We start from the raw sequence: 7261 nt of genomic DNA on the forward strand, positions 1-7261 counted from the left end.
GGATTCAGTGAACATTTGTTGGCTTTGCCGCCCAGTAAGAACTATTCCTTCTGATGATACTGTCTTTCTGTATTGCTATTTTCCACTCTCTTCCCAACAACTAGAATCTGTGCCAAATTCAACAGAATTTCTAATAGATTTAAGTCAAACACAATGCAAAGCCTGCTTTCTTTGAGAAGGCAAGAGAGAAAGTCACAGTTAACAGGCAGAGTGGGACAAGAAATGATATTGATCCTGAAAGGTTGTCGGTTCATTAAATTTGTTCTTCTCTTTCTCCATGATGAATATATGTGGACTACATACTGTACAGGTCTATCTGACTCAGGGAATTGCTGTCGGAGTTTAAAAACCAAGGTCCATTCAACACGATGAATGCTCTGTCCCTTCTTTTACCAAACATAGCTCAGTCTTGAATCTGAATCTCACATGAATGCATTTGATGGGCAGGATCTAAATCAATTGTGGAAACCTAGCTTCGAATGTCGTTTTCTGCTTTCTGTCCTCTGCCATTCCAGAAGACACACTAGCTGAGGACTGAAAGCACCTTAAGCTAGGCAGCCCACAGTCTCTGCTATGTCCCTTCTGGGCTAGAAACTCAAAGATAAATATGGCATTAACCTGTCCTGGAGGAACTCCCTGTCTAGCTCGGGTGATTGTCCTATAAATATGCAATTATGTTTCGGTGTGAGATGTACTAGCCACGTGCCAGATGCCATGGGAATGCACAGGAGGGAATGACTCACTGCCATGGGGAGTCATAGAAAGCTCTACAAACAAAAAGGTGACATCAGAGACCTGAGTTGTAAATGTGACATGAAGGTGTACAAGGAGTATCGCAAAGGAGGCAAGATGCAGAGACTTCAGCTATGGGATGAGGGAGGCAGCAGGGAAATGAAGCAGGGGATGTGCCTGGCTGGATGCTGGCCAAGCCCAGGGTCCAAGCACAGAAGACATTGCAACCAGCATGGCAGCCTTGCTCTTGTGTTACCCAGCTGTAGGGTTGTCGAGTAGAAGCTGTGTGGTAGTTAAGAGCTTAGGGCTCAAAGCCCACCTCTTCTATTACTACCTTAAAATCTGTAAGCTTCAATTTTCCCTTTTAGAAAATGTTGATATTATTGGTAAATATCTTATAAGGTAACTTTGAGGATTAAAAATGATAACAATGCAAAACATTTGGTCAGGTGCCTGGATGTTTATGTCAGTCCATGTTAGTTACAATATAGTCCTTATTATGATTGTAAGGGTCAACATTCAAATCAGTTGAGGATGGAGGGATAACGGGAGGGATCTAGACAAAGGTGGTGGCTGGAGCCATATCAATGGCATGTGAGGTGGACAATCTATTCATCAGAGGCTACAGGTGTGAGATGAAGGACTCAGCATCTCAGAAGAGGCAGTTGGCAGGAGCAGGGTATCTAGGACCCAGTGCTCACAGCTTTTCCTTCCTTAGTAAAGTTATAGAGAGAAAGCTGGTACTTCTGCAAAAACAATTGAAACAAAGTTCACAGAAAATATACAGTAGTCCCCCCAACGCGTATCCACAGATTCCCTTTCCAGAGTTTCAGCCACCTGCAGTCAACCATGGTTCGAAAATATTAAATGGAAAATTCCAGAAGTAAACGATCTATAAGTTTTAAATTACACGTCATTCTGAGTAAGGTGATAAAATCTCACGAGGCCCCAGACGTGACTCATCCCTTTGTCCGGCGCCTCCACACTGTGGACTCTCGTGCCAGTTAGTCATGTTGTAGCCATCTGGGTTATCAGATTGATTGCAGTGGTACCGCAGTGCTTGGGTCTAGTCATCCTGATTTTACTTCAGAATGGCCCCAAAATGCAAGAGCGGTGATGCTGGCAATTCGGATATGCCACAGAGATGCCATAAAGTGCTTGTTACATATGTCAGAAGGACAATAGTAACCCGACGTGACACACAATGCCTACATGACTCGCCTCGCTTTGTCTCTCCACGTGGGCATATTGCATCATCTCGTGTCACCACAAGAAGGGTGACTACAGTGCAATAAGATATTTTGAGAGAGAGCGAGAGAGACTACATTCACATAAATTCTATTACGGTACATTATTATAATTGTTCTATTTTATTATTAGTTATTCTTGTTAATCTCGACTGTGCCTAATTTATAAATTAAACTTTATCATAGGTATGCATGTATAGGAAAAAAACATAGTACTGTCTGTGGTTTCAGGCAACCACTGGGGGTCTTGGAAAACACCCCGCATGGATAAGGGGGGAACCACTGTGTATGTAAGATCACAAGGTCACTGATGCCGCGCTCAGATACTCAGATAAAATGCAAGGTCTTCCTCAAGAATCCTGCTCATTGGGTAACAAAATATTAGTAAACTTTCAGTCTAATCTAGTAATCTAAACATGACACAATAACGTTACCAACTTCTTTCCATAAAAATGGCGAGCATCTGAGAAATACTCCTCTGCCCCCCTCCCTCTCCTCTCTTCTGAGACGGCACCTCTGGGTTTGGATTATAAACCCTTGAGGCCCTGGGGAAAGGAGTGTAGACCTGCAGCAATGTTCTTTGTCCACCTGGTTGCTACTTCCTCTGTCGGCCATAATGGCACCAGCAACGGACCATCTTGGTCCAGGTGGGTTGCTTGACCCTTACACCCTAGCCCTGCCTAACTTCCGCTGTTACTTTCACCGCGGATCTGGCTGCATTTCCGCTCTGATCTTCTCTATCTGGCCTCAGCTGGCGGGTGTGGGGTGGAGTGGGTTGATGCCAAGGTCTGTGGCAGGCCTGTGCACCTTCACCCAACTCTCTGCTGAGCCCCCTTCCAGCTCACGCAGAGGCAGAACCTTCTAAGTTCCATTAGTGCCACATAGAGCTACTTCCTCCCTCCTCTACTTAACCATATTATGTTGCTGTATTCACTCGGATGGGGCCACCCCCAAATTGGTGCACACAGGCAGACTAGAGCCATTAGCAGGAAGCAGGACAGATGCCCCACCGCCTTCCAGCTTTTGAACACATTTCTAGACACTTCAGAAGCTACTTCCATCCTATTCATTGAGAGGGCAGGGAGAGACAATGAGGATCTTTACATCTGCCACCCCCTCTACCTTTGCCTGTCTCTTTTCTTCTCCCCACATTTTCCTAGGGTCAAAGGGGCAGGCTTTCTCCTCTTCCCCCTAGATAGAAATGGGACCTCTGTAATCTACAATTCTACGGTGCCAAGGACCAGGCTCTTGATATTCTCTCAGAGGAGATAAAAGAAAATGCAAATCATATTTCTCAACAAAGTGTGGCTTTTAACACTGTACCTCCGGCAAAAATCTTATTCGAGATGCCAGAGGCTGCCTACTCTCTCCTAGCACTCTTAACACCCCCTTCCCTGGCTAGAATCTTACCTCCTTCTCCCCGCACATGTATAGACAGGCCAGTAGGGAGAAGGTCATGAACACAAACATACGAAGGAGGAAAGCACCATCGTGCTTCTTAAAAACATTAATACTCTGAGCTCGGAACCTTCTCCAAGATGGGGTTTGGTGAGGAGGAGCACTCGGAGTGCGCGCCGGGGGAGAATCGACTTTGCCGGAAGGAGGGAGAATCAAAGACGAGGGAGCACCGCAGGCACCTGTAGCTTTCATCCCAGTTTGACCCAGGGCAGGCACTCTCCTGCCCCCTATGGAGGGGTAAAAGGGCAAGTTCGACGCCAGCCCACACCCGTCCGGCTGGCCTGCCGACCCCATCGAACCTCAGCTTTCCCCTCAGCCGCATTGGTGTCGGTATCTGCTACCCCGCTTCAGTTTCCCGACCACTTGCCCTCTGCGAACTTTTTTTTTTTTTTAAGACTTTTAAACATTCCAAACAAATATTGAGTATAATATGATGAACACCCATTGTGCTTATCACTAGCTTCAACTCTTGGCCAATTTGCTTCATCCATATCCCCTTCTTCCTACCTCCCCTCCCCACCCCCAGGAAATGTCAAAGGAAATCCCAGACATCATATAATTTTTTGGAAGCTTTTAAATATTCCCTATGGCAACTTATCATCTCACCTAAAATGCACGAGCCTCTCACTCAATACCTAGACTATATTCATGACCCATTGTATGTAGCTCAGACTTAGTAACTAACTCCACTCACATGTCACATCTGCCTAGGAATTCTGCATAAATGTTAGTAATTAGAATAGTAATCCCATAATTTATCTGCTTTAACAAACACACAAAAAATCATACACCAATGACTTGAAAATAACTAGATGCTTCTAAAGCCCTTTAAGGTGGTTAAAGCTTCCTTTTTAAAAGTTAAAATTTCTGTCCTCTTCTTCCTCCTTATTTTCCCTGTGTTGTTTACCTAAATAGCTTGCTTAGCAAAACCTGTCTGTATAGATAAGTCGAAGAAATTTCTACCCAGCTCTGGTCTTTGTGAATGATGTTATATATTTTTTCGGTAAGGTTTTTCCGAAAATAGAGAGAAAGTACATATAACTCGAACAAGTCTTTTACCTCTAGGTTATTGAGAAGACTGGGACTGCAAATAAATAAATAAATAAATAAATAGATTGGAGAATGACGGTCTCATTTCACAGATGGACTTGAACTTGCTCCTGTACAGGAACGAATTTTACTGAGATAAAATGATACTCTTTTCTCTTTCTAAATGGCTTCTCCAATAGAGCTTGTAACATGAGCGTCAGTAATAAAAGCCTGGACTCTCATTTCCCATAATGTGGCTAATGCTTTCCCTTTACTCAGAAGTTCATTTAGCATGGGAACTCCAGAGGCTTGTTTTTTTGCTGAAACACTCCAATGTTCCTAGGATGATGAGCCTATTTCTTTGTGTCTTCATTTCTTTATGAAGGCTCCAGTGCCATGTAAAACTTATATTAAATAAATTTGTATGTTTTTTGTTGTTGTTGTTAATCTCTTTTGTTACAGAGTCCCATCTGAGAATGGGTAGCAGGAAAAGATTTTTTTCCCTCCCTTACGGTGGTTTGTCTCTAATTTTCATAGGTAACACTTGCTGGTACATTAGCAAGCTGTCCCTGTATTTTGCTGTCAGCAAATGGCTAGGCAGGTGAGCTGGCTTAAGTGTTTACTGTCAAAATCTGATATATTTCCAAATAGTCTAGATATAAGTATTGTGTTACCAATATTTTGGCATAGTCAATATTTTTCTGATATGTATTTGCAAGCAAATATTTTTATTGCTAATATTGTTTGGAATGAAATGTGAGGTGTTCATTCAGAAAAAGCATCATATGGAATGGTGATTTTATATATTAATGTGAATCATGCTGGAGAAGTACATTTTCCTCTCATTTTATTAAAAAAAAACATTTATTTTTTCACCTAATTTTTTTTCACCTAAGTTTTTTTTTTTAACTATTACATAAAGGCCAATTTCCAAACTTTAACTTCTATTTACATTTTGTATTATTTAGTGGTTTTAGGACCAACTATAAATTTGATTCCCAAATTTTTTTCAGAACTAGGAGATTTCGCAAATATTTAAGGTGATTGCTAGTTATGGTGATTTCTTGGAGAGAAAAATAAGACAGTCTAGTGAATTTCAAATCTGTCATCTAAGGAGACAGGGGCTTCTAGAAGCTCCTACTGCCAGGAGAGGGGAGGGTCAGGTTTACAATCTCACATCATAACTACCATCCACTCTACTGGGCCCAACATTCTGTTGTTAAAAAAACGATTTGAATGATTTCAGCATGATATAGCTTAGTTGCCCTTTAGCTGACTTAAACTGGGATTACACACTAAAATATATTTAGCTTTTCTTTGATTCTCTTCCCTTTATGGAAACAAAACGTGAGAGTGTCAGAAATATTTGGAACAATGAAAACTCTGGGGGGTAGAGCCAAGCTCAAACCTCTCTGTGTTCTCAGAGCACTTCGTTCTTTAAAAGGAAAAAGGTGGATTATCCCCTCTCATTCCAGTCCCTTGTCCAGGGGGAGAATAACAGCCATTAGCCGCCTTCCCAGTGAAGACTAGTGAGCTGGTGCTGAGCATTCGATAAATAGTGGTTAATCACTGGATGGTCATTGTAATGAGGAGTGTGTGTCTGGGGTTCTACCAACACTTTACTTTATGATCTTGTGATCGTAGTCTCTGGTAAAGTCAGCACTGGAAGCAAGCAGAAAGAGCATCTGGAAGATTTCACTTATTTTATAGATAAGAAAAGTAAGGCCCAGATGGCGTTGAGAAAAGCATCGTGTTGTCCTATAATGCTATGAAGAGTGAAGAGCTTGCAGAGTGAATAGTAGGGACACGCAGAGCAAGAACTCGGAGTAAGAGACATGTTTCTTAGGTTCCAAGTGCTCACCTTAGCTTAGTGCTTCTCAATTTAGAGGTGTCAGCCTCCCATAATACCGGCTGGTCTTAGGCCATGCAGGTAACTGAAATAACATTGAATCCCGTGGGGGGAAAGGAAGGTGCTCTCTTTCCAATGCTTTTTCCAAATCTCTCCGATTAGTTAAGGACAATTTTCTCTAACACTTGCTGATCACCCTTTTCCCCTTAAGCTTAAAGCCCAAAGGCAACGCTAGCTGGCTTGAGTTTAATAAATAACAGCATTGTTTTTCTTAAGTACTTATTTTTATGCTTCCTTCACTTTGTGGCAAACTACTGGTTTTCTATTTATGGAAAACTTCCCTTTAAAAATAAATTAATTTAGATAAAGAATTGAGTTTATTTGCAGAAAAATGTCTAGTAAAAATAGAATACGTGCCTTGAAGATGAGGCAAAATTGGAGATGGCAGGTGACATGATTGGAAACACTGCACTAAGTAGATAAAAATGGGTCTGATGTTCAAAAGTGGAATTTAATAATGACCGAGTGACAAATACCTGTGCAAGAACTCACTCCTGCCTTTAAGAACCTTAAAATATATTTGAGAAAACAAGGCATGTACAAATGAAAATAAAATAAAATAAAAAATACATCCCAAGTGCAAATGGTAATCGGTCAGGGAAGGCCATGTCTTGCTTCATTTTCTGCCATGGAAAGGAAATTGTTGCTTTAAGCACATGGAAAAAGAGACACCCTTAGGGCTGGGCATGGGGAAATATCAGGAGGAAGGTAGGGCTTTAGGCAAACCTAGAGAAGTACCATTTTTAAAATTAAACAAGAAAGTGTATTGCCAGCAAAGCTGAGGTTTCCAGCAGACTTTTTAGGATTTCATATAGAAAAAAAAAATTTATTTTTCACGATGGAGTTTTTTAAAACTATGTTTTAGAACTGTAAAAGCGCATGCCAC

At 41.6% G+C, this 7261-nt stretch overlaps 1 long non-coding RNA gene across 2 annotated transcripts in view; it reads left to right on the plus strand.

Annotated features, from left to right (window-relative positions):
- The first annotated feature begins 1649 nt into the window (after window positions 1–1649).
- LOC111740348 overlaps window positions 1650–7261 on the plus strand; it is a 26008-nt gene continuing 20396 nt past the window's right edge. For both annotated transcript variants that reach the window (XR_002780595.1, XR_002780594.1), the window contains exon 1: window positions 1650–2009. This is a non-coding gene — a long non-coding RNA (uncharacterized LOC111740348). The remainder of the gene's footprint in view (window positions 2010–7261) is intronic.

The sequence above is a fragment of the Pteropus vampyrus genome, unplaced genomic scaffold (assembly GCF_000151845.1).
Source record: "Pteropus vampyrus isolate Shadow unplaced genomic scaffold, Pvam_2.0 Scaffold62, whole genome shotgun sequence".
NCBI classification, from domain to species: domain Eukaryota; kingdom Metazoa; phylum Chordata; class Mammalia; order Chiroptera; family Pteropodidae; genus Pteropus; species Pteropus vampyrus.